Source organism: Scyliorhinus canicula, chromosome 25, assembly GCF_902713615.1.
Source record: "Scyliorhinus canicula chromosome 25, sScyCan1.1, whole genome shotgun sequence".
NCBI lineage: Eukaryota > Metazoa > Chordata > Chondrichthyes > Carcharhiniformes > Scyliorhinidae > Scyliorhinus > Scyliorhinus canicula.
In genome coordinates this window covers 12,596,328-12,623,896 of record NC_052170.1, presented here as the reverse complement: position 1 = coordinate 12,623,896, position 27,569 = coordinate 12,596,328, and the positions used below count along the sequence as shown (strand labels likewise).

General features: G+C 50.3%; 1 protein-coding gene across 5 annotated transcripts in view; it reads left to right on the top strand.

Moving 5' to 3' along the window:
- The window catches only part of camsap3 (calmodulin regulated spectrin-associated protein family, member 3), a 210,047-nt gene that overhangs the window by 71,749 nt on the left and 110,729 nt on the right, over nucleotides 1-27,569 (top strand). The window contains exon 1 of one of the 5 annotated variants that reach the window (XM_038785077.1): nucleotides 23,631-23,752. The exons of the other annotated variants lie outside the window; for them this stretch is intronic. The gene's annotated coding sequence lies outside the window, so the exon portion shown is untranslated. Of the gene's footprint in view, nucleotides 1-23,630; nucleotides 23,753-27,569 lie in introns of those variants that run through there. 5 annotated transcript variants of the gene reach the window in all.

Here is a 27,569-nt window from a genome sequence, read left to right as displayed (position 1 = left end):
TGGCGCAGTGGCTAGCACTGCCGCCTCACGGCGCCGAGGTCCCAGGTTCGATCCCGGGTCACTGTCCGTGTGGGAGTTTGCACATTCTCCCCGTGCCTGCGTGGGTCTCGCCCCCACAACCCAGAAAAAATGTGCAGGGTGGGTGGATTGGCCACGCTAAATTGCCACCCAAAGAATTGAGCTTTAAACTCTGAAATTCAGAGCTGTTTTTCTCTTGGGAGCATTTACGGCCAAGAGGTGCTCCACCAAATGGCGAGATCCCTCGCCAAACAAATGTACAGTAAACGTTTGTGTTACATGGCTGTCGACGGGCTGGAATTTCTGACGTTCCCTAAGACTAATCTTAACCGGAAGCTATTATGAAGTTATCTGGATCTTATATCTGTACATTGTATTATTTTTTTTACTTTTTCGAAAGATATATGAAGAGAATACTGTTCTTTTATCATCCTGAGTATATCATTTCATGCTGCAGGTATTTGGCTGTGCTCCATCGTAAGTGGAGCTCCCCTTTCACCGGCATTTTTTTTTTGATTAAACCGACTCCACCCATTCCCCGCTCCCGCCGGATAATAAAGATTTTGCTGGAGATTTATTTTGGTTTCCAATGGAGAAACTCGGTCTTGAGGGGAAACGGGTTATTTGAATGTCAGGAAGTGGGAGGTTGTGTTATTCTTGGCGTTGGGCTACCGGGGGCGCAGCTAGGAACTGTTCTGCTGGGATCGGCCGTAAAGGCAGCGGTGGGGACCTGTAGTGATGTGGCACATGGTGGGCAGTGTTTGCTCAACTGACCTCCCCTAACCCCCCCCCACAAACAAAATCAGTAAAGTCAGAATCAATGTAACCCCTTTCTCACTCCTTAATGTGGCTAGGTTTAAAAAAAGGAAGAGGTGGACAGCAGAAGAAATATTTGCATTTGTATGGCGCCTTTCTGTGATCTCCACCGTGCCCCAAGTTTGTCACTGTATGATGCAGGAAATGTGACCGCCATATTTGTGCACAGTAAGATGTCGATTGAAGATGTTGGCCTCCTCCCAGAACTCTGTTATTTTTTCTCTTCAAAATGGTGTTGTGGGCTCTTGTGCACTTCCGCAGGTCGATGGGGCCTCGGATTGATGTCTCTGCTGAAATGGAGGTCCAGTACTCTTTCCCTCCCCCACGGCACTGGGAGCGCCGGCCTAGATTTTGTGCCGCAGCCTGGTTTATTGCAGTTGGGCAGCTTGAGATTCCAAACTCATTCCCCCCTCCTGTAGTTAGCCTCCCCTTTTGTCCTCCCCTTCTCCGACGTGGCCACTATTCGAGAGCTGTGAAAACTCGATTTGCTATCACATCCCCGGTAGAGTCCGGTCGAGGGACTGACTCTTTCTGTTTCTTACCTGGTTGTTAGGGGCTGACAGGCTTCACTATTGAGGTGGGTCCAGTGGCCTCTGTGAAAATGTCCAGTGTGGTTTAATAATTGTGAGGTGAATTGGACATTCTGAATTCTCCCTCAGTGTAATGTGGCGACTAGGGGATTTTCACAGTAACTTAATTGCAGTGTTAGTAAGCCTACTTGTGACAAAGATTATTATTATTATTATTATTATTATTGTAAATAAAGTTCCATATACTTGCAGACCTCTCTCTCTCTCTCTCTCTCTCTCTCTCCCCCCTCCTACCTCCTCCCCTCTCTCCCTCTCCATTTCTCCCTTTCCCCTCCTCTCTGCAAGAAGGGGGAATCCACACCAAAGAATGAAATAGAAATGGTTTATTTCAAGAACCCTGAATACTTGGTGCTACCCACCCGAGTGAGTGGTTGGCTGACTTTATATCGGACGTACTTAACTCGTCCCATCCCCTTGACAGGGAAGCAGGTGTTCCCCCCAAGGATTCTGGGAATGGGTACAGGTATATGACACTCCTCTTCCTTCCCCCTGTCCCCTTCCTCGCCCTTCAGGGAGACACTTTGAAATTAAATCCTCAGAAGGGTTGTGGTGTTGATGAGCTCCTGCTCCCCCCCCTCCCCCCCCCCTGATGTGTTGGGTACTCTGGATCTGTGGAGACTGCGTTTACCTTAGCAGTAACATAGACAGGCTACCAACACTTGTAATAGTACAACACTATTCTATTAAGCTAGGAACTGTTGAACATACTTGCACTGTGGGTCGACACTATGTTAGATTAACTAAAGACCTATGCCTATCCTGACCAGTCTAAACTGTTAGCACATGGTGGATGTTTGTGCTACTGACTGCGGGCTCTGTCCTTCTCCGAGGCTGCATCCCGAATGAGCGGGAAACCTAGTGCCCTCTGGCTTTATTGTGAGTGTGCGCTCTAACTGGTGATTGGCTGCTGTGTTGTGTGTGCTGATTGGTCTTGCAGTGTGTCAGTCAGTGTGTGTGTCTCTGCACCATTATATACTGATGTGTATATTATGACACTCCAGATTCCTCCTTGGGAGATGTTCCGTCAAGCTCAGATACAGCTGTTTCTCTTTCCACCCCCCCCCCCCCCCCCCACCCCCCCCCGCCCTTGGTGGCCCCTTGTAGAATTGAGCGGGACTGGAGGTTGATGTGTGAGGCCATGTTTCCTGCCTGCTGTGTGGACAGGGGAGGTATGAGGGCTGACCTCAGATTCTACACTCCTTCACTGCTGGTCTTTTTTTTTATAAATTTAGATTAGCCAATTATTTTTTCTAATTACGGGGCAATTTAGTGTGGCCAATCCACCTACTCTGCACATTTTTGGGTTGTGGGGGTGAAACCCACGCAGACACGGGGAGAATGTGCAAACTCCACACGGACAGTGACCCAGAGCCGGGATCGAACCTGGGACCTCAGCGCCGTGAGGCGGTTGTGCTAACCACTAGGCCACCGTGCTGCCCTCACTGCTGGTCTTTTAAACATCCCCACCAATGGTATGCCTTCAGCTGGCCCCATGTCCCGGGAAGGGAGTTTCTGTATGAAAAATATGTGCTCAAGATTATGGCTAAAATCTAGCTGCTCCCTGCTCCTGAAATAAATTCTGCCTGTGTCAGCCATTGTCCTTCTTCCCAGAATGTATGAGAGAAGTATATTCTTCGGTAATCTAAATTGATGAGATGGTTACAGGCACTGTGTTGATGTCATCTGGTCTCTCTGGAGTTCACTCATAGAATGTCCATAGAATCATTGCAGTGCAGAGAGAGAGAGAAAGGCCATTCAGCCCATTGAACCTCCTGAAAGAGCATCCTACCTCGGCCCAGTCGGCAGCCCTACCTGTAACCTCACGGAACCTGCACATTCGGCTGCGGGAGGAAACCCACGCAGACACTGGGAGAACGTGTAGACTCCACGCAGACAGTGAACCAAAGCTGGAATTGAACCCGGGTCACTGGCGCTGTGAAGCAGCAGCAGCGCCGGCCCTAGGGTTGCTGGCGCCCCGGGCAAGCTGAACTTCGGCGCCCTTGTGGGGGGGGGGGGCCGAGGGGGGGAGCGGACCGAGCGGGGGGGCGGACCGGGGGGCCGCCCTGGGGGAGGGCGGCCACCGCGCATGCACTGGTTGGCACCGGCCCAACTGCGCATGCGCGGGACCCGAGTCTCTGGCGCCCCCTAGCACATGGCGCCCCGGGCGACTGCCCGAGTTGCCGGTGCCTTGAGCTGGCCCTGAGCAGCAGTGCTAAACACTGCCGCCTTATAGTGACTAATGTTCCTCTTCTGGAATGTTGATGATCTGAAACACTGGACATAAATGATCTAAATAAAACAAACAATGGCCTGCGTTTGTATTGCTCATTCGTGACCCTCGCCTTTTAGCCAATGAAGTACTTGTAATAGCATTTTTATTAGTGTCAAGGCTTGGGTTTGCATTGCAATGAAGTTACTGTGAAAACTTCCTAGTCGTCGCACTGTGGTGCCCGTTCGTGTACACTGAGGGAGAATTCAGAATGTCCAATTCACATAACGAGCACGTCTTTTCGGGACTTGTGGGGGGAAACCGGAGCACCCGGAGGAAACCCACGCAGACACGGGGAGAACGTGCAGATCCGCACAGACAGTCACCCAAGCCGGGAATCGAACCCGGGTCCTTGGCGCTGTGAAGCAACAGTGCTAACCACTGTGCTGCCGTCTCGAGTGTAGTCACTGTTACAATGTGGGGAGCGCGGCAGCCAAATTGACCCACCGATGTGGTCTTGACCTGACCAGATCTGTCCGTGTGATGCTGATAAATATTGGCCAGGACACATGGGAAAGAATCCCATGTTCTTCATTAATATAGCGCCATGGGATTTGTGACATCCACCTGACAGGGCCCCGGGTTTGATAACTCCTCGGGAAGATAATACCAGAGTGTGGCACTGCTGATAGTGCGGCACTCCCAAGTGTCGGCCTTGATTCGAGAGTGACTCGAGTCAACAACCTAAGGTCTGTATTGATTAACATTAGTTGCAGCAGCCCATTGGGATTGGTGACTAATGCCTTGTCTTACACGATTGAAAATGTTTGTTGGTGGGGAGGGGTGGAGGAGTGTTTGGGTTGCATCAGGCACCAGGAATGTACCCTTTTATGATTCAAATGATTTATTCATCGGTGTGTTGACACGTGCAGTCCAGGACAGATGAGCTTGTCTGACAGCTGTTCAAAAGCCTGTCTGATGACAGGACTGCCCGCTCCTGTTTGGAGTGTCACAGACGAAAGGCTGGTTTTTGTACAGCATCTTCCCATGTGGCTTAGCAGCCGGTGAATAATTGTACTCGCTTGCGATGGGTCAGTAAGATTCTGCGAGCAGCAATGCGATGATGTACAGTTAATCTGTTGCACGAATCGAAGGCTAAATATACGGGCATTGGGCGAACTCCCCTGTCGATGTCAGATTCTTGCCTTTTGGAATCCTACACTTCTGACCAGGAAAATGGGCTTTAATCTGAAAAGATGGCACGTTTATTTTTTAAATTTAAGAGTACCCAATTCTCTTTTCTTTCCCAAGGGGCAATTTAGCGTGGCCAATCCACCAGCCTTTGCGTTGTGGGGGTGAAACCCACGCAGACACGGGGAGAATGTGCGAACTCCATACGGACCCGGGGTCGGGATTGAGCCTGGGCCCTCAGCAGTGCTAGCCACTGCGCCACCGCGAGGTGGCACGTTTTTGAGGTGGCGTCGTGGTATTGTCACGGGGTTCGGGAATCCAGCCACCCAGGGTAATCCTCTGGGAACCGGCTTCGAATCCCACCAGGGTGGATGGTGAAATTTGAATTCAACAAATAAATCTGGAATTAAAAGCCTCTCGTGAGGCCATGAAACCATCGTCATAAGACAATAAGATATAGGAGCAGAACCCGGCCGATCGGCCCATGAAATGAAATGAAAATCGCTTATTGTCACGAGTAGGCTTCAAATGAAGTTACTGTGAAAAGCCCCTAGTCGCCACCTTCCGGCACCTGTTCGGGGAGGCTGTAACGGGAATCGAACCGTGCTGCTGGCCTGCTTTCAAAGCCAGCTATTTAGCCCTGTGCTAAACAGCCCCATTGAGTCTGCTCCGCCATTTGATCATGGCTGATGTGCTCCTCAGCCCCATTCTCTTGCCTTTTTCCCGTAACCCATGATCCCCTTTATTAATCGAGGACACCAGATTTGTGCTCGAGATGCTGTTACCTACAGGGCTACAGACCGAGAGCTGGAAGGCGGAATTGGACAGAACAGTGCTTTCCTGGAACACAAGAACCAAAAGCAGGCCCCTCGAGCCTGCTCCACTGTGCAGTACCATCATGGCTGATCTCACCATGGCTTCAACTCCACCGCCCTGCCCGTTCTCCATAAACCCTTCAACGCATTACTAATTAAAAATGTCTAACCCCTCAAATTTACTCGCCGTCCGAGCGTCCACCGCTGGGGTAGCGAATTCACGACCATTTGGGAGGAGTAGTTTCTCCTCGGATCTATTTTAAATTATGCTGCCCCTAATCCTGAGACTGTGACCTCTCATCTAAAACCTCATCTGGTTCACTTTTTTTTAGGGAAGGAAATCTGCCGTCCTTACCCGGTCGGGCCTACATGCGACTCCAGATCCATAGCCTGCAGTGTGCTCTGAAAGAGGGGTGGGCAATAAACGCTGGCACGGCCGGTCCGACCCATGTCCTATGAATGAAGTCTAGAATAACCTTCCAATAATGGGGCATTCTCTCAGTGCTACACCGAAAGGTTGAGCTCTGGGTTAGGCATGACTGAAGATTTGAGGCCTCAGCGTGCCGAATCCCGAATCTGAAAGCTTTGAGCTGTGTGGCTGTTGAGAGCTGATGAGAATTTCAAGAGGCCAGACCCTCCCAAAATAAACTGAATTATCCACGTGACGTCCCACCAACATTTCCCCCTGCAGAAGGCCATTGTGACTTGTTTTTTGTGTGTATTTTTGCTCCTGGCTAGTTCCAGCTCGAAGTGGAACAAAGGAGGATGTTCAAACAGGAGTGTTTGAAGTGAGGGCCATTCCCTCGTAGCGACGTACAAGCTACTTGGCAAAAATCCCTCTTCCCTGGCTCTCTAGTTGTCACGGGGCCAGGTAGCATTCCTTCAGTGATTCAGAGCCACAGGGAATGTTGTGCATGCAGAGAGGAGCAATTGGAATACTTCCCACCGCTGCCTATTGGGTTTGAGCCTTTGTCCTGATTGGCAGCTGACTCGAGAGGGGGCGGGAATCGGGAGGTCACGGCAGCGACCCGAGAGACAGAGTAACTTTGCCAAGGAATGTTGGCGATTTGTTGAATTGTATTTAAGTTGGGATTTATAGGATGTGGAAGTTGGGATAGCTCAGTTGGCGATATTGACCCCCTGGCCCACCTAAATCAACAGCTTGTTCTTCACCAGAAGCGAATCATGCATTTTGTGGACAAATAGAACATAGAACATAGAACAGTACAGCACAGAACAGGCCCTTCGGCCCTCAATGTTGTGCCGAGCCATGATCACCCTACTCAAACCCACGTATCCACCCTATACCCGTAACCCAACAACCCCCCCCTAACCTTACTTTTTATTAGGACACTACGGGCAATTTAGCATGGCCAATCCACCTAACCCGCACATCTTTGGACTGTGGGAGGAAACCGGAGCACCCGGAGGAAACCCACGCACACAGGGGGAGGACGTGCAGACTCCGCACAGACAGTGACCCAGCCGGGAATCGAACCTGGGACCCTGGAGCTGTGAAGCATTTATGCTAACCACCATGCTACCCTGCTGCCCGCAATGATGAGGCATTGGAACAGATGATCGCGGAACATGATGGTAGCCAATTACTTGTGGATTGAGCATTGCGGCTGATTTGAGAGGATGAGCTGAGACTGAAGTATTGAGGAAAGACTTGCGTTTATGTGGCGCCTTTCGCGACCACTGGAACTCCCAAGACACCTTGCAGTCAAAAGGGCCCTTGCTGCTGCAACATGGAAAATGCGGCAGCCGGTTTGTGCACAGCAAGCTCCCATAAACAGCAATACGATGACCACCAGATGATCTCTTTGGTGCTGATGGAGATATAAATATTGGGCCAGGCCACTGGGAGACCACACACACCCCCTCCCCACCCAACACACACTTCTTTCCAATAGCGCTCTAGGATCTTCTGCGTTCACCAGGGCAGACAGAATGGGGCCTTTTAGTTTCATGTCTTCTTCGAAAGATGCCACCTCCAACAGGACGGCACTCCCCCGAGGACTGCGTTGGAATATCTGTGGAGCCCTGGAGTGGAAATTGAATCCGTAAACTTCCCTCCTCACACACTACTTTACCGATTTCAGCTGCAGCAACATCATGTGAGGTCGGCCTCGGCCACCTTGGGAGACGAGGGAGGGGCTTTCCTCTGCCTTCTCCAGACGCCGCAGTGCCAAATTAGTCATTGCCAACAACTTGAGGTGTATAAAATTGAGGGGAAGAAATAGAGTGGACACAAAATTGTTTTCCTTATATAAATGACTTAAAATACTCTTTTATTTAAAAAAAACCGATGCAATTGTTTCCTTTGGCAGAGAATTCTGGAACAAGGGGATATATATTCAAGATAGGTGGTAGAAGTCCGCAGAACGTTAAGATGAAGATTTTGCTACAGTTCCTATTTTTTTTTCCAGTACCTGCCGGTCGTTTTGCCGTGTTTTTTCTTAGGGGGGTGGCCAGGTTGGTTTTGTACTTTGACTGTACTGATATTGGGTGACGAATGCAGAAGAGGTGTGGGGCTGGAGTAGGGAGGCGGAGGCTGAGGATGGAGGCGGGTTCTTGGAGGGGGTCGGGGTTGCGAACGCTGGTGATGGCAGCTGTTCCGTTTGCCCTCGGGGAAATATTCAGCAAGTCCTGTGGTGGTCGCCACGTTGAGGATTTGGGTTGGGAGGGGGAGTCGAGGCTGATGCTGATCCGGGGGCATCATGGATTTGAGCCGAGGAGGGTGGATGCGCGATTTCAGGAATGGGAAGCGAGAGGAATGAAGGCGATAAAGGATTTGCTTTTGGAGGGATGGTTCGCAAGCTTGGAAGAGTTGAGGGGGAAGTTTGGATTTCCGCATGAGGAAAGTTTTCAATAATGCAGGTGCAAAACTTGCTAGTCCTGAAAGACGTGCTGTTAGGTGAATAGGACATTCTGAATTCTCCCTCTGTGTACCCGAACAGGCACCGGAGTGAAGCAACTAGGGGATTTTCACAGTAACTTCATTGCAGTGTTAATGTAAGCCTATTTGTCACAATAATAAAGATCATTGTTATGCTAAGATTTTCCGACCTTTCCAATAGGGCCCGCTTCCTTGTTGTTGGAGGAAGTTCTGTCGATAATGAATTGTTGTTGGAGGAAGTTCTGTCGATAATGGAATTGGAGGGTGGGGTCGTCTCAGCGATTCATGGGAGGATTTTGGTGTCTATGGAGGGGGTTAAGGCCAAGTGGGTGGAGGGGTTGGCGATGGAGGAAGGGCTGTGTTGCGAGGTGGTGCGGAGGGTGAATGACTCCACCTCCTGCGCGAGGTTGGGGTTGATACAGTTGAAGGTGGTGCACAGGGTGCATTTGACAAAGTCGAGAATGAGCAGGCTGCTTCAGGGGGTGGAGGACACTGGCGAAAGGTCTGGGCGGGGTCCCGGCTAATCCGGTGCACATGTTCCCGTCCTGCTCAAAGTTGGAGAATATTTGGGGGTTGGTTTTCAGCAACAGGTCGGCGATCCTCCATGTGGTTTTGGAGCCCAGTCGCCTGGGGACAATATTCGGGGTGTCGGACCTGCCGAAGTTACAGATGGGTGTGGGGCCAGATGTTATAGCCTTCGCCTCATTAATCGCCCGCAGATGGGTTCCGTTGGGGTGGAGGTCAGCTTTGCCACCCTGTGCCTTGGCGTGGCTGGGGGATCTAATGGAGTTCTTACATCTTGAAGGTGATATTTGCCCTAAGGTTTGGGGGGGGGGAAAGGAGGGCTTCCACAAGAGCTGTGGTTTGTTTATTTTGCGTTTCGGCGAGCTAGTTACCATCAACGGTTGGTGGTGCAGGGTTTATTGTATTGGGGGGTGTTTTCTTCTGTAAAATGTTGAATGCTTTTTGTATAAAAGTGGCAGACGGTGTGGTGTGGACATGAAGAACATTATTACGCCAAGGGCAGTGGGTGTCTGGAATTGGTTGCCCAGTTGGCTCATATGAGTAACACGTTCTCATCTCCTTGAGGCAGGGGTTTGTGGGTTCAAATCTCATTCCAGACACGAGCAGGTAACGTAGGAAGCCGCTCTCTGTGCAGTATTGTCCGAGGTACCAATTTTCAGGTAACTTGTTAAATCAATGCTTTGTAGGCCCCTGTGGATTTGAATGATTCCCTGGCACTGCGTCAAGGTGATTCTCTGTATCCTGGCCAATGTGTATTTCACAGCCGACATCACCAGGGCAAATTACCTGGTCGTGTTCCTGATTGTGGGAGCCAGGGCAGCACGGTGGCCTAGTGGTTAGCACAACTGCCTCACGGCGCTGAGGTCCCAGGTTCGATCCCGGCTCTGGGTCACTGTCTGTGTGGAGTTTGCACATTCTCCCCGTGTCTGCGTGGGTTTCGCCCCCACAACCCAAAAATGTGCAGAGTAGGTGGATTGGCCACGCTAAATTGCCTGTTAATTGGAAAAAATAATTGGGTAATCTAAATTTAAAAAAAAAAAAAAAAAAAATTTTACACAGCAGGGACCCTGCTGTGTAAAAATCGGCCACTCTTCTGTCCCACGTTATAATAACAACTACATTTCACAAGGGCTTCATTGGCTTCAAAGTGCTTCCAAACCCACGACCACTGCCATCTAGAAGGACAAGGGCAGCAGACACCTGGGAACTCCACCACTGGGAGGTTCCCGTCTGAGCCACTCGCCACCCTGACTTGGCAATATGTTGGCCGTTCCTTCACTGTCGCTGGGCCAAAATCGGAAACTCCCTCCCTAACAGCACATGGTGTACCTACACTACATGGACTGCAGCGGTTCAAGAAGGCAGCTCACCACCACCTTCCCAAGGGCAACTCGGGATGGACAATCAATGCCAGTAAAGCCCACATCCTGTAAAAATGGATTTTAAAAAGAGAGAGATAGGAATGTAGGAAAGAGGAGCAGGCCATTCGGCCCCTCGAGCCTGCTGTGCTAATCACTCATCTCGCAGCTGATCATCCGCCTCCACACACTTCTCCCACACTGAGAGTTTTACCCACTATTTTCCCCCATATCCCTTGATGATGTCTTTAATATCTAGAAATCTGTTTTGAACGTAGCTCAATGATTGACCTTCCAAAGATTCGCCACCCTCTGTGGGGGGGAAAAAATTCCTTCCCGTCTCAGCCCTAAATGGCTTGCCGACCAGCCCAGATTGTAAAAGATGCTAGAGGAACACACCATCTTATTTCTTCCTTATCAAAGTTGTGTAGTTATATCGTGCCTCATCGTGTCTGAATGTTTCCATGGCGCTTCGCAAAGTTCATTCCATTTTAGTAGGCCGAGAATGCAACATGGCTGCTGTACAATGCTGCTCCTGCCGTCGGTCACGTGATGGATGACCGATTTACAATCGAAGGCGAGGAGTAGAATTCCAGATTGATATTTTGAACTGCTCATGGCTTTGATCTAAAAAGGGGAGCCAGCGAAACTCGAAATAAAGTGATTCCTTTTTTTTTAGATTGAAGGTTCTCCTGCCTGGTCTGCTAGCTTCGGCTTATTGTCAACTCACCATCTGCTCCCACCATCTGCGCCGTTCCCTAAAGCAGCAGCTCACCAGCAGCGTTTAACAAAACCAGCTGGTGAGCAGAAGAAGCGGGGCAAAACCACTGCCCATCTTCAAATGGCAACGTTGTGGGTATCGGGGCTTCCTCCTGATGGGTGGATTGACTTGACTTTGACCAGCGCAGCCTGTTTAGCCTGGCGTGGGTGTGGCAACAGCAGGTCTGGCACAGAAGGACCTCTTGGAAGTGGGGGTCCAGGGAGAGTTGATGTGGATTTCTGCTGATGAGGGGGGGAATGAATGAAGCCAGCTGCCTGTCAGTGAAGTTATAACTCGAATTCCAGTATTCGGTCCTGTTTATAAAAACTCTTTGGAAAAACCTAAATAATATACTCTTAACACAAAGCTAAAAAGGAATTGAGCACTTCTTGTCCGCTTGGCCTGTCAGAAACCACAAGGGTTGCAGCTCCAGTCACCAGTTTGAGCTGATGCCTATTTTGCACTAAACAGCTACAGATTACATTTATATAGTGCCTTTTAAGGTATTAAAGTCCCAGCTTCCTTCACAGGAGCATTGATGAAACAGAATTTGGTGCCGACACATGGAGATAGGTGACGGAATGGTTGGAGAGGGAGGGAGAGATGGTGGTTGGGGAGGGAGGGAGAGATGGTGGTTGGCGAGGGAGGGAGAGATGGTGGTTGGGGAGGGAGGGAGAGATGGTGGTTGGGGAGGGAGGGAGAGATGGTGGTTGGGGAGGGAGGGAGAGATGGTGGTTGGGGAGGGAGGGAGAGATGGTGGTTGGCGAGGGAGGGAGAGATGGTGGTTGGCGAGGGAGGGAGAGATGGTGGTTGGCGAGGGAGGGAGAGATGGTGGTTGGCGAGGGAGGGAGAGATGGTGGTTGGCGAGGGAGGGAGAGATGGTGGTTGGCGAGGGAGGGAGAGATGGTGGTTGGCGAGGGAGGGAGGGAGAGATGGTGGTTGGCGAGGGAGGGAGGGAGAGATGGTGGTTGGCGAGGGAGGGAGGGAGAGATGGTGGTTGGGGAGGGGGGGGAGAGATGGTGGTTGGGGAGGGAGGGAGGGAGAGATGGTGGTTGGGGAGGGGGGGAGGGAGAGATGGTGGTTGGGGAGGGGGGGAGGGAGAGATGGTGGTTGGGGAGGGGGGGAGGGAGAGATGGTGGTTGGGGAGGGGGGGAGGGAGAGATGGTGGTTGGGGAGGGGGGGGAGGGAGAGATGGTGGTGGGGAGGGAGGGAGGGAGAGATGGTGGTTGGGGAGGGAGGGAGGGAGAGATGGTGGTTGGGGAGGGAGGGAGGGAGAGATGGTGGTTGGGGAGGGGGGGAGAGATGGTGGTTGGGGAGGGGGGGAGAGATGGTGGTTGGGGAGGGGGGGAGAGATGGTGGTTGGGGAGGGGGGGAGAGATGGTGGTTGGGGAGGGGGGGAGAGATGGTGGTTGGGGAGGGGGGGAGAGATGGTGGTTGGGGAGGGGGGGGAGAGATGGTGGTTGGGGAGGGGGGGAGAGATGGTGGTTGGGGAGGGGGGGGGAGAGATGGTGGTTGGGGAGGGGGGGAGGGAGAGATGGTGGTTGGGGAGGGGGGGGAGGGAGAGATGGTGGTTGGGGAGGGGGGGGGAGAGATGGTGGTTGGGGAGGGAGGGAGAGATGGTGGTTGGGGAGGGAGGGAGAGATGGTGGTTGGGGAGGGAGGGAGAGATGGTGGTTGGGGAGGGAGAGAGATGGTGGTTGGGGAGGGAGGGAGAGATGGTGGTGAGGGAGGGAGGGAGGGAGAGATGGTGGTTGGGGAGGGAGGGAGGGAGAGATGGTGGTTGGGGAGGGAGGGAGGGAGAGATGGTGGTTGGGGAGGGAGGGAGGGAGAGAGAGATGGTGGTTGGGGAGGGAGGGAGGGAGAGATGGTGGTGAGGGAGGGAGGGAGGGAGAGATGGTGGTTGGGGAGGGAGGGAGGGAGAGATGGTGGTTGGGGAGGGAGGGAGGGAGAGATGGTGGTTGGGGAGGGAGGGAGGGAGAGATGGTGGTTGGGGAGGGAGGGAGGGAGAGATGGTGGTTGGGGAGGGAGGGAGGGAGAGATGGTGGTTGGGGAGGGAGGGAGGGAGAGATGGTGGTTGGGGAGGGAGGGAGAAATGGAGCTTTATACTATGGCTATTCGAGCAGGTCAGAGGCTGGGAATCTGGCGGCGAGAAACTCACCTCCTGACTCCCCAAAGCTTGTACACCATCTACAGAGCACAAATCAGGAGTGTGATGGAATATTCCCCACTTGGCCTGGATGAGTGCAGCTCCAACAACACAAGGTTGAGACTATCCAGGATGAAGCAGTCTGCTCCTTTTGTACCCCACCCACAAATAATCATTCCCTCCACCGCAGTAGCAGCCGTGTGTACCATCCCCAAGATGCACTGCAGCAACTCACCAAGACTCCTTGGGCAGTAACTTCCAAACCCACGACCGCTACCATCTAGAAGGACAAGGGCAGAAGATACCTGGGAACCCCACCCCCTGGAGGTTCTCCTCCAAGTCGCTCACCACCCTGACTTGGAAATATATCGGTCGTCTCTTCACTGTCACTGGGTCCAAATCCTTGAACTCCATCCCTAGCAGCACGATGGGTGTACTTACACCCACATGGACTGCAGTTCAAGAAGGCGGCTCACGGCCACCTTCTCATGGGCCGAAATGCTGGCCCTTGCCAGCGATACCCACATCCCATGAACGAATAACAAAAGAAGCTGGGACCAGCGCTTAGGGCCCAGGCAGTTGAAGACACTGCCGTTAATGGAGTTGTGAAGGGAGTGGCAACAGGAGATTCGAAATACAATCGAGGAGTAGGCCATTCGGCCCCTAGAGCCTGTGCTTGTCATTTAATAAGATCGTGGCTGATTTGCTAGTAACCTGAAATCTGCATCCTGCTTACCTCAGCCAAGAACGTATCCACTTTTACTTTAATTTTAAAAATAAATTTACAGTACCCCAATTCATTTTCTCCAATTAAGGGGCAATTTAGCGTGGCCAATCCACCTCGCCTGCACGTATTTGGGTTGTGAGGGCGAAACCCACGCAGTCACGGGGGAGAATGTGCAAACTCCACACGGACAGTGACCCAGGGCCGGGATCGAACCTGGGACCTCGGCGCGCAACCCCTTATTTTTAAACAGTGACCGTCCTAGTTCTAGATTCTCCCACAAGAGGAGACATCCTGTCATGTCCACCCTGTAATGTCCACCCTGTCAATACCCCTCGGCACCTTGTGTTTCAATCAAGTCGCCTCTTGCCCTTCTGAACTGCAGCGGACGCAAGCCTCGCCTGGTGGAGGTCTTGTGGTGAAGTGGGCGGTAACCCTGCCTCTGATCCAGCAGCTCTGGGTTTGAGTCCCGCCCCAGGACTTGACGGCTGAGGAAGGTGCGTTTGAAACGCGGCTAAAACAGGTTGAGTTTCAACCTGATCCAAGCCTAGCCTCAAAAGAGGACCAGCACATTGCAGGCATTAGCCTGGCCAACCCTTGAGGTTTTCACTTGGGAAGAGTTGGAGCAGTATCTGCACATCATATCTCCCATGGGCTAAGGGATTAGGGGTGCTATTAAGGGTGGGGGTGGGAAAGACCCATTTTGGATATGTGTGTTTCCTGGCGCTTGCATCGTCGACAATGAGCCCGCTATTTTTTTTTTTTTTTTTTTTTTTTTTTTTTTTTTAAATTTAGAATGCCCAATTCATTTTTCCAATTAAGGGGCAATTTAGTGCGGCCAATCCACCTACTCTGCACATCTTTGGGTTGTGGGGGCGAAACCCACGCAAACACGGGGAGAATGTGCAAACTCCACACAGACAGTGACCCAGAGCCGGGATCCGAACCTGGGACCTCGGCGCCATGAGGCAACAGGGCTAACCCACTGCGCCACCGTGCTGCCCCCTGAGCCCGCTATTAATTGAGACTCTGCTTTTTGGGCCTCGATGAGGCTGCACTTAAAAACTCTTCCTGCACTAGTGAGCATTAAGGTGCCATGTTTAAATGGTGCCCTGATCTCTTGTTTTCTTCTCTTCCCCGGCAGCCTCTGGGGGCCCCAAACTTACTAATCAAGGGGTCCTCAAAGGGCGGATCCACCACCCGCACGGGCAACTAACACACAGGAACCCTGGCACTGCCAAGGTGCTTGGGTGGTATCAGGAGTGCCGGAGTACCGCCCTGCCCAGAGCCTCGGATCGCCTGGGAGATCTCGTTAGATATTGTGAGGTGTAACGAGCGTCGTAAATCTCGAGATTTAACCTGGGGCGCGATCTGCCGGCCTCGTCGTGTCATGGGTCGGTCGGGACGAGGCCGGAAGATCGCGCCCCAGGTTTCAGCGGTAAGGACCTGCATAGCTGACGCGAGCATTGGCAGCTTTCTGTGGCCCGAGCTGTCTGTGGGAGCAGTCAGTCACTGTGGGAGTAATTGGAACGCTCATGCCTGCTGTACTCTTCGGTATCTCTCACTGCCTTCTGGCCACAGAGACAGAAACTGTCGGCTGAGATCAGCCGCACTGTGAGGAACCTGCCAAGAACCGGCTGCAGGGGTGACCCGAGTAGAAGCTGAAGTGTTGGGAGCAATGGAGAGTAAAAGGAAACTCTGCTGTTTTGTGGCAGCTAATTCTTGTTGATGCGGCTGTTTGATACTGAAGAGACGTTTGATAATAATGTTGATCTTTATTGTCACAAGTAGGCTTACATTAACAATGCAATGAAGTTACCGTGAGAAGCCCCTAGTCGCCACACTCCGGCGCCTGTTCGGGTACACCGAGGGAGAATCCAGAATGTCCAATTCACCTAACAGCGTGTCTTTCGGGACTTGTGGGAGGAAACCGGAGCGCCCGGAGGAAACCCACGCAGACACGGGGAGAACATGCAGACTCCACACAGACAGTAACCCAAGCCGGGAATCGAACCTGGGTCCCTGGCGCTGTGAAGCAACAGTGCTAACCACTGTGCTACCTGTCATGTTATTGACCCTGGGGTAACACGGACTACAACTGGATGCAGTTGGACAGTAAAGCAGACACCAAACTTCGACATTAGTTCAATACGATTTTCGATAAGATCTTCTCTTATTATTCCGCTCCCGTGAAAAATCGTGAAGGCCTTCGTGAACTCGGCCGAGTTTCACGACGGCCTCGGAGGCCGCTCCTCTCACCGAATTCACCCCCACCCGGGGGGCTAGGAGCGGCGCTCCGTTATTCTCGGCTGGCGGGCCTTAACACTTGTGTCGCAAGACGTGGCGGCTTGATCTTGTGGGGCGGCGGAGGGGAAATAGTGCGTCCCGTTGAGACGCCGGCCCGACGATCGGTGGGCACCGATCGCGGGCCTGTCCCCTCCCGAGCACAGTCGTGGTGCTCATTCCTCACTAGGCCCCCTACAAGCCCCAAACGGGCATCTCACGGCGTTTTCACGACGGCAGCGACCAGGTGTGGTTGCCGCCGTCGTGAAACGGTCGCGAACGGCCGGCCACTCGGCCCATCGGGGTCGGTGAATCGTCGGTCGCCGTGAAGAGCGGCGATTCTTCCGAGAGGGGGGTGGAAGAATCGTGGGGGTGGGGGGGGGCAGGGGGTCGTGAAATTAGTCGGGGGGCCCTCCCGTGATTCTCCCACCTGGCGTGGGGAGCGGAGAATCGCGCCCCAGAGACTGTACTGCTCAATCTCTCCTCATAATTCAAACTCCCACATTTTCCAATCTCGTGAACCTCCTCTTTGTCCAAGCTTTTGGATGTCCGACCTCGTATCATCTTTTGTGGCTTTGCGTCATATTTTTAAAAATAATGCTCCTGTAAAGCGCCTCTTGCGTGTGGATGTTTCATTAGTTCAAGATGCTATGTAAACGTAAATGCTTATAGTTGGAAGGTCTAATGCAGGTAGGGAATATACAGTGAATGGTAGAACCCTCAAGTGTATTGACAGTCAGAGAGATCTAGGTGTACAGGTCCACAGGTCACTGAAAGGGGCAACACGGGTGAAGAAGGTAGTCAAGAAGGCATACGGCATGCTTGCCTTCATTGGCCAGGGCATTGAGTATCAGAATTGGCAAGTCATGTTGCAGCTGTATAGAACCTTAGTTAGGCCACACTTGGAGTATAGTGTTCAATTCTGGTCGCCATACTACCAGAAGGATGTGGAGGATTTAGAGAGGGTGCAGAAGAGATTTACCAGGATGTTGCCTGGTATGGAGGGCATTAGCTATGAGGAGCGGTTAAATAAACTTGTTTTGTTCTCACTGGAACGAGAGAGGTTGAGGGACGACCTGATAGAGCTCTACAAAATTATGAGGGGCATAGACAGAGTGGATCGTCGTAGGCTTTTCCCCAGGGTAGAGGGGTCAATTACTAGGGGGCATAGGTTCAAGGTGCGAGGGGCAAGTTTTGGAGTAGATGTACGAGGCAAGTTTTTTTTTTTTTACACAGAGTAGTGGGTGCCTGGAACTTGCTGCTGGAGGAGGTGGTGGAAGCAGGGACGATAGTGACGTTTAAGGGGCATCTTGATAAATGCATGAATAGGATGGGAATAGGGGGATACGGACCCTGGAAGTGTAGAAGATTGTAGTTTAGTCGGGCAGCATGGTCGGCGCAGGCTTGGAGGGCCGAAGGGCCTGTTCCTGTGCTGTACTTTTCTTTGTTCTTTTGGTAAATGCCTGCAAAGTGTGACCAATCCTCACAGCGTCACCACATTCAAACGGCGGTCTAAGCCACGTTTGGAAGGTGTGGAGGAGAGTGAAGGAGGGAAAACAAATCCTCCCGTTGAGAAAGAGATTGAAGAGGGAGTTTCCACACACTGACCCCTGCCGAACCACTTTGGAAGCTCGTCAGGAATGTTGACAAAATGGTGTGAGCAGCTGCTTCCTTCATGTTGTATATTTCATATCTCCCATCTTTATTGTTGTACATTGGCCGCCTCATGCTTCAGCTGTGGATTCTCACTCGTTCCACAGTTTGTTTACTTTTCCCAGAGTCCACACCCACCCAGGCTTAACCGATCAAACATCATGAGTGCCAATAGTAAACAAGACCCTTGTCATCAAACACAGAACTTTTGAACACGGCACTGCCGTGCTGTGATGAAGATTGCGGCACCTCAAGGGACTTGACGCTATGTCATCAATGGCTAGAAGTGCCAACCCTGGCTGGACATATCGTGTGTTAACATGGCCTTTCAGCTCCATCCTTGAACACTGGAACAGACCATCTTTTCAATGCACATGACAAAAATAGTTTCAATTCCTGGGGATATCGGGGGAGTGGGGCGCAATCCCTAGAGCATTGGAAACCTGGTCAATTACTCACCTGCTAATGAGCTGTACAGGTGAATATCCCAGTTAGGGATCTTGTATGTGTTTAGTTAGCCGATCCCTGATGGGCGAGGTGGCAGGTGGAATTTCTAGATTCTTCCACTTCAGCCAGCAACTAAAACAGATGATCTGATTGCACAGTACTTGGTTTCTGGGATCTTGCTGTTCGCACATTAGCTGGCACTTCTCCTACATTACAGTAGAGACTACACCTTGAAAGCTCAAGGCACTACATAAATGCAAACTTGTATCACTCCGTGGACTTGACCACAATTTCACCCCGGTTAGCTTATGATTCTGCACTTGCACCGCTCACATGAATGGACTAGGGCACGAAATGGCGGCAGTGTTTGGCACTGCTGCCTTGCAACGCCAGGGATCCGGGTTCAATTCCAGCCTGGAGTTACTGTCTGTGTAGAGTTTGCACCTTCTCCCCGTGTCTGCGTGAGTTTCCTCTGGGTGCTCCGGTTTCCTCCCACAGTCCAAAGGTGTCCAGGTTAGGTGGATTTTTTTATTTTTTTAGAATTTACAGTGCAGAAGGAGGCCATTCGGCCCATCGAGTCTGCTTTGGCTCTTGGAAAGAGCACCCCACCCAAGGTCAACACCTCCTCCCCATAACCCAGCAGACCAACCCAACACTAAGGGCAATTTTGGACACTAAGGGCAATTTATCATGGCCAATCCACCTAACCTGTACGACTTTGGACTGTGGGAGGAAACCGGAGTACCCGGAGGAAACCCACGCTCACATGGGGAGGATGTGCAGACTCCGCACAGACAGTGACCAAAGCCGGAATCGAACCTGGGACCCTGGAGCTGTGAAGCAATTGTGCTATCCGCAATGCTACCCTGCTAAATTGCTCCTTGAGTGTTTAAAGGGGTAGGTGAGGTTATTGGATTACGGGGATAGGGTTGGGTGTTCAGAGGGTTGATGAATGGGCCGAATGGCCTCCTTTTGCAATGTAGGGACTCTATGACTAGGATGGACTGTTAATCCTTTGCTACATCAGTTGTGTGATGGTATGATGTCTGCCTCTGTTCAAATGATTCTATTCTCGCTAAGGTTAACAGTCAAATGTATTTGCAAGTAAAATAATGACATAGATTCTCAGCACTTTTAAGGATGGAATAAATATTTTGAGAAACCTCACCAGTCAATGTGGAGTTAAATATCTTTTTAGAAAGCATTTCCTACACACTCCAGTAATCTCCAACTTTTGAAGGAAACAGTCTTTGTAGTTTTCCTGATCTGATGTATGTTTGTGGTTGAAATTCTCTTCTGCAGGGTGCGACAGAGCTGAATTTGAATTAAATGGCTGTGGGAGTGGTTTTTAATATCAAAAGAAGTCTTTCATGTTGCTTATACCAACGTCTCCATGTCTTGTATTTATAGTGCTTTTCATTACCTCGGGTCATTTCAAATTGAATCACAGCCAATGGTGTATATTTGAACTATGCTGTGGATGTACAAAGCACTTTTTTCCCTCTCTGGGTCACTACAGGTAACTTTACCTTCTGTGCATCTCTGAACTCTTGGTCTGCCTCCTGCACTATAGCCTCCTGAGATCTGTAATGTTCTTGTTGGATAGTCAGATTTATATTACAAGAACACTTGCATCTAAAGCTTTGAACAATTTTATTAATATTCATTATGCATTCAGAACAACAGATGAATGTCCGTATGGTCATGCACAGGGCAGCACGGTGGCCTAGTGGTTAGCACAACCGCCTCACGGCGCTGAGGTCCCAGGTTCGATCCCGGCTCTGGGTCACTGTCCGTGTGGAGTTTGCACGTTCTCCCCGTGTCTGCGTGGGTTTCGCCCCCACAACCCAAAAATGTGCAGAGTAGGTGGATTGGCCACGCTAAATTGCCCCTTAATTGGAAAAAAATAATTGGCTAATCTAAATTTATTTTAAAAAAGTATGGTCATGCACAAGCAACCCCTCTCTTCCAGCTCACCAGTCGGTCTGAGAGGCCAGCAGACTCCAACATTCACTCATCTACAAATGAGACTCCTAGTGGTCAGTCGCTGCATTACAACACGACCACGATATCACCACAAGGTCCATCATCCCTAAGCTCAAATGATGTGGACAGGCTCCTGGTTAAGCAGCGTCTTGCTTTCAAAATTCCCATCCTTGTTCTCCAATCACTTTGCGGCATAACCCCTCTCTCTATCTCTGTGACCTTCTCCAATACCTATGCTCATCTAATCCTTCGTCCCGAGCCTCCCTGATTTAATTACTCCCCATTGGTGTCTGTGCCTTAAGCTGCGGAAAGGAGTTGCCACCCTATATCTCTTCGCCTCGCTCCCTCTCACCTTTTCAAGGTGCTCCTTGGGCAGCACGGTAGCATGGTGGTTAGCATAAATGCTTCACAGCTCCAGGGTCCCAGGTTCGATTCCCGGCTGGGTCACTGTCTGTGCGGAGTCTGCACATCCTCCCCGTGTGTGCGTGGGTTTCCTCCGGGTACTCCGGTTTCCTCCCACAGTCCAAAGATGTGCGGTTTAGGTGGATTGGCCATGCTAAATTGCCCGTAGTGTCCTAAAAAAGTAAGGTTAAGGGGGGGGGGGGGGGTTGTTGGGTTACGGGTATAGGGTAGATACGTGGGTTTGAGTAGGGTGATCATTGCTCGGCACAACATCGAGGGCCGAAGGGCCTGTTCTGTGCTGTACTATTCTATGTTCTATGTTCCTCCGCACCTACATCTAGCCCTCTTATTGCATAAATCACAAGGGATAGAATGCCGGTCAAGTAATTAGGAAAACGAATAGAATATTACTATTTACTGCGACTGGAATGGAATAGGGAGGTTAAGCTTCACTTGTACAGGGAGCTAGTGAGGGGCCACATTTGGAGTGATGTACAATGTTGGTCACCTGATTTAAGGAAGGACGTAGATGTGGTGGAAACAGTTCGGAGAAGGTCTACGACCAGGAATAAGCGGGTTGTTGGGGCAGAATGGCCTACTCCTCATTTGTATGTCCATCACCAACCAGGCGTTTGGTGATCTGAGCTGTGGCTTAGCGTGACCTAGTTTTGTAATGTGCGGGTGAAGCATTTTGGGGGTGTTTTCGGCACTAATGTAAATGCAAATTGTTGTTAAGACAACAGATTGACATTGGAAGGTTTCGAATTCACAATTCTAATAGGCGTTTCAATAATTTTCCATCTCTAGCTTCAATTTTTAGGATGGGGATTCTGTTGGCCTTCTCAGTGAGGCTTCTGGACAAGGCATTTAGCGCAGGCCGTAAGGGTCATGTGTTGACATCAAATGTTGATATACGATGGAGGAATAATACAGCAGCTTGTCTCTTACCTTCAGCAAGTTTATTCTTCAGCCAACTCCGCAGAGAGACAAACTCCTTTATGATTTCCCACACAAGCTGTTCCATGTGTGCCCTTTTAGACCCCGTGGTTCACCTAGATTACGCAATAGATTCAGCAAGGAGGTGTTTCTCCTGAATTCTCTATTGGACTATTGGTGCCTCCTATTTATTATCCCCAGTTCTGGAACCATCTCTACCTGAGACTGAAGAGCGACCTTGTTGAAACATGTAGTCTTCTGAGGCGGGACTTGACAGGGTAGATGCTGAGAGAATGGTTGAGAGTCTTTTTTGACTTCTCGGTGCCAGAGAGCAGTGGAGACTGGCTCATTGAAAATATTCAAGGCCAAGTTGAGCAGAGTTTTGATTGACGGGGTGTCCAGGGTTATGGGGGGAGGGAAGATGAAGAAGAGTGGCAATGAGGCTACATCAGATCAGCCATAATCTAGGGTTGCAACTACTGTACAAGGCATTAGTGAGACCTCACCTGGACTATTGTGTACAGTTTTGGTCCCCTCCGTTTGAGGAGGGATGCAATTGCATCAAGAGGCAATTCAGAGGAGGTTCACTAGACTGATTCCAGAGATATGAGGGGTTTAGAGATTGAGCAGCTTTGACCTATATTCTCGAGTTTCGAAGAGTGCAAGGAGATCTAATTGAGGTATTGGGGGTGATGAAAGGTACTGATGCTTTCTCTCGTGGGGAAATCTAGAACGAGAGATCATAGTTTGTGGATAAGGGGCAAGAGATGAGGAGAAATGAACTCTCTCAAAGGGTGGTGAACTTGTTGAATTCACTACCCCAGAGTGCGCGGGAAATTTGAGGAGATAGATCTTTTAATTAGTAATGGGTTGAAGAGTTTTGGAGACGGACAGGAAAGTGGAGTTGAGGCCGAGAGATCGGCCATGGTCCTATTGAATGGCGGAGTGGGCCTGCAGGGGCTGAATGTTTCTATGTGGCTGTTGCTATCAAATGCTTTCACAATCCTTCAGCTCCCCCTCTTTGTTTTGACTTTTCTCGAAGCAATTGAACGTGGGAGAATAAGTTGAATTGTTTCACAATGTGCCATGAGTGATTGAAAGTAAGGAGGTAAAGGGAAGCACTGGCTGGTTTTAATATCATCCTATTGTGATGTGCGCCCAGTCCTGACCGTGTGCCAAGATGGAGACCACGATGGCAAGTTTATGGGGAGATGGTGGCACCACGGTAATGTCACTGGACCAGGCTAATGCTCGGGGGACAGGGGTTCAAATCCCACCTTTTGGCTGCTGGGGGAATTTCTCCGTGAATAAAATCTGGAGTTGAAAACTAGTATGGTGACCATGAAACTGTCCGCCAATTTATTGCAAGAACCCATCTGGTTCACGAATTCCCTCTTTTTATTAGAGAAAGAAATCTGCCATCCTTACCTGGTTTGGCCTACTTGTCCAGGCCCACAGCAAATCTGGTTGACGCCTAACTAAGTCCAAGGACGATCTGGGATGGACAACAAATGGCTGCCTTGCCAATGAAACCTACATCCCATGAAAGAATACAATCTCTAAATGAACCCGGGGCAGAATTGGCACAAAGACGTTGCGCACACTTTAAATTAAAAAAAAAAAAATCATAATCCTGATCTTGTGATGGTGCTCAACATGTCTGAAACCTTGTTATTACTGTTAAAATGCTCCGGAAGAGCTTGCAAGCAGCGATCGCCCTCGACTTGATTTAATCTTTGTAATTAGTGCAACTGAAGAGCATTATATAACATCTTTAATCCATTAGTTGGAAAGGTTCAGAAGGGGGTTAAGTTAAATCCTTTGTGAGATGTTTCTTTCATCACATTCCTACTGCGATGCTGTGGAGTTGGAGAGAAGCATGTGAATGAGGGCAATCGGATTATTTTGTATGTCCACTGAACACACATTTCCGATAATGAGCTTAAAACTGCGCCTCTAGGTTGCCCAAGCAAGTGTCGAACTATATCCCAGGTACCTTCCATTTGCAATCCTGTGGTACGCACGTCTGTCATTTCTCATCGTTGATTGGGACTCAAAAGGGGCTCGGCCTACACAACGTCTGGGTCTCAAATCTGCCTCTTTGCCTCATCTGTCTGTCTGTCTGTCTGTCTGCCTCTGCACCCAAACCCCTGCCGTCACTGAATCTGCTTTGCTTCAGGCTGCTGGTCGTTCGATTTTAAACCTCTCCACTCCACACAGAGAAATATTGCTGAGTTCACACGTCGATTTGGATAATCTGAAGCTCGTGGTGACCTTCAAAAGCTGCAAGCTTAATAAAAAATATATAATTTTGCTTCCTGGTTTTGTTACCGTGCTCACATTATGTATGTGTTTGTGTGTGTCTCTCATTTTGTGTGTGTGTGTCTCTCATTTTGTGTGTGTGTGTCTCTCTCATTTTGTGTGTGTGTGTCTCTCTCATTTTGTGTGTGTGTGTCTCTCTCATTTTGTGTGTGTGTGTGTCTCTCATTTTGTGTGGGTTCTCTTTTGTGTGTGTGTGTGTCTCTCATTTTGTGTGTGTGTGTCTCTCTCATTGTGTGTGTCTCTCTCATTGTGTGTGTCTCTCTCATTTTGTGTGTCTCTCTCATTTTGTGTGTCTCTCTCATTTTGTGTGTCTCTCTCATTTTGTGTGTGTGTCTCTCATTTGTGTGTGTGTGTGTGTGTCTCTCATTTTGTGTGTGTGTGTGTCTCTCATTTTGTGTGTGTGTGTGTGTCTCTCATTTTGTGTGTGTGTGTGTGTCTCTCATTTGTGTGTGTGTGTGTGTGTCTCTCATTTTGTGTGTGTGTGTGTGTCTCTCATTTTGTGTGTGTGTGTGTGTGTCTCTCATTTGTGTGTGTGTGTGTGTCTCTCATTTTGTGTGTGTGTGTGTGTGTCTCTCATTTTGTGTGTGTGTGTGTGTGTCTCTCATTTTGTGTGTGTGTGTGTGTGTCTCTCATTTTGTGTGTGTGGTGTGTTCTCATTTTGTGTGTGTGTCTCTTTTTGTGTGTGTGTGTGTGTCTCTCATTTTGTGTGTGTGTGTGTGTCTCATTTTGTGTGTGTGTGTGTGTCTCTCATTTTGTGTGTGTGTGTGTGTGTCTCTCATTTGTGTGTGTGTGTGTGTGTGTCTCTCATTTTGTGTGTGTGTGTGTGTGTGTGTGTCTCATTTGTGTGTGTGTGTGTGTGTCTCTCATTGTGTGTGTGTGTGTGTGTCTCTCATTTTGTGTGTGTGTGTGTGTCTCTCATTTTGTGTGTGTGTGTGTGTGTCTCTCATTTTGTGTGTGTGTGTGTGTCTCTCATTTTGTGTGTGTGTCTCTCATTTGTGTGTGTGTGTGTGTGTGTGTCTCATTTTGTGTGTGTGTGTGTGTGTGTGTCTCATTTTGTGTGTGTGTGTGTGTGTGTGTGTCTCATTTTGTTTGTGTGTGTGTGTCTCATTTTGTGTGTGTGTCTCATTTTGTGTGTGTGTGTCATGAAACGAAATGAAAACTGCTTATGGTCACAAGTAGGCTTCAAATGAAGTTACTGTGAAAAGCCCCTAGTCGCCACATTCCGGCCCCTGTTCGGGGAGGCTGGTACGGGAATTGAACCGTGCTGCTGGCCTGCCTTGGTCTGCTTTCAAAGCCAGCGATTTAGCCCAGTGCTTAAGCAGCCCCTAGTGTGTCTCTCATTCTGTCTCTCACACACACACACACACACACACACACACACAGAATGTGAGAGACAGAATGAGACACACACACAGAATGAGAGACACACACACACACAACACACACACACACACACACACACAGAATGAGAGACACACACACACACACACACACACACACACAGAATGAGAGAGACACACACACACACACGTGTGTGTGTGTCTCTCATTCTGTGTGTGTGTGTCTCTCATTCTGTGTGTGTGTGTCTCTCATTCTGTGTGTGTGTGTCTCTCATTCTGTGTGTGTGTGTGTGTGTGTGTGTGTGTGTCTTGTATCTGATCTACCTGCTTGGACTAAAGCCATGATTTGCTGGAAGTACGTTGCCGGCCCTGTTGCCTCTCGGGGACCCAGGTTCAGTTCCAGCCTTGAGTTACTGTCTGGAGTCTGCATGTTCTCCTCGTGTCTATGTGGGTTTCCTCGGGGAACTCCGGTTTTCTCCCACAGTCCAAAGCTGTGCAGGTCAGATGGATTGATAGAATCCCTACAGCGCAGAAGGAGGCCATTCAGTCCATCAGGTTTGCACAGACAGTCTAGAAGCCCCCTAACCCGGGCCCGCTTCCCTCACCATATCCCCATAACCCCACCTAACCCTTGAAAGGGGCAATTTTGGCACGGCCAATCCTTCGCTATGTTTAGTCTCCTCCCACAAACAGTTCCTCGGCCGCCTCCTCTCTCTCGATCCTTTCATTGAGGACGTCCGGCTTGACGTCAGCCATTTTGATTTTTCTCCCTCTCTCTCTCTGAGCTTGTTGCACTCTTGGTTCTCTCGGCTCCAACCCTAACTTTGCCGTCCAACCTGCTGACACGGGTGTCGCGCTGCTGTAGCTTGACGCACCGATCCCTTCCCTAACCGCGGCTGAATGCCAACTGACATTTTCTCCCACCTCCCCCGGACCATGACCCCCGCCGCCGGATTGTTTCCAGGGCTGGATTCTCCGGTCCTCCAGCCGGGAATTTCTCGGTGGCAATGGGATTCTCTACTCCTGCCGTTTGTCGATAGGATTTTCCTTTGAAGCCACCGGGAAACCCGCGGGTGAGGGCGTGCTGGTGTCAGGAATCGGAAAGCCCAACGGCCAGAGAATTCCGGCCCTCATCCCCTCTGGAGACATTGCCTCCGTGGCCTTCAACCCCATAAATAATGACTGGAGGAATGGGCTAAAACAATGAACATGTCCTGACCCCTCCCACCTTCCCTAATGCAGTGTCGGTTTTCCAGTTCCGATTATAATGGTCACTGACCTGAACCGTTAACAGAATCTCAATCTTTACAGCGCAGAAGGATGCCGTTCGGCCCGTCGTGTCTATACTGGCCCTCAGAAAGAACATTCTACCTCCTCCCACTCCCCGTCACCTTGCACGTTCCCTTTCGAGCTCCTCGATCGATCGAACCTGCCCCCACCAACCTCTCCGCAAATGCGTTCCTGACTCCAGCCACCCTCTGGGTGAAGGAGAGTTCCCCATACCAGCTCTGTAACTCCATTCCTCCCTCCACAGATGCTGCCAGGCCTGCTGAGTATTTTCAGCATTTACTAATCGTTGTTTCAAACCAATTCCTCCCAGACACGGTGGTGCCAAACCCCTGAGCCTTTGCCCTGCCATCTTTTTGTCATCTTTAATCACTGTTTTTGAGGTGTTACCCCTCCCAGTTTTAATTTACATTGAGATAAAGGTTCTCTTTATGGGTATGTAGCTGGAAAGCAATTTGCATTCCTGGATAGATAAATCCAACAGGAAATGTTTTTCAAAAACTCAAATGACAAAATTGCCTTTCATCTTCACTCCTGTTGCTGCTCGTCTAGCTTTCCTCCCGTTTAAAAATAATTAAATTTGATAGCACTGTACCTGTGGTGAATTGTTGCTTAACCTTTGATCTCTGAGGCGGACAGGAAGCACCTGCTCCTGACAAGCTGGAGCTGCTGCGCCGTCCGCCATCTTGGTGTCGCCATGGAAATGGGTGCCTGGGGCCTGAAACGGGGGCAGGCACCTTTTTGCCTGTGTGGGCTTGAAGCCCCCTTGTGTTTGCTGGAAGCCCTTGGGTACCATCTCGAGTACAAGTGTTTCTGTAAAAGGGTTTCTGTCGCGTGGTAATGCTGTGAATTCCTCCTCG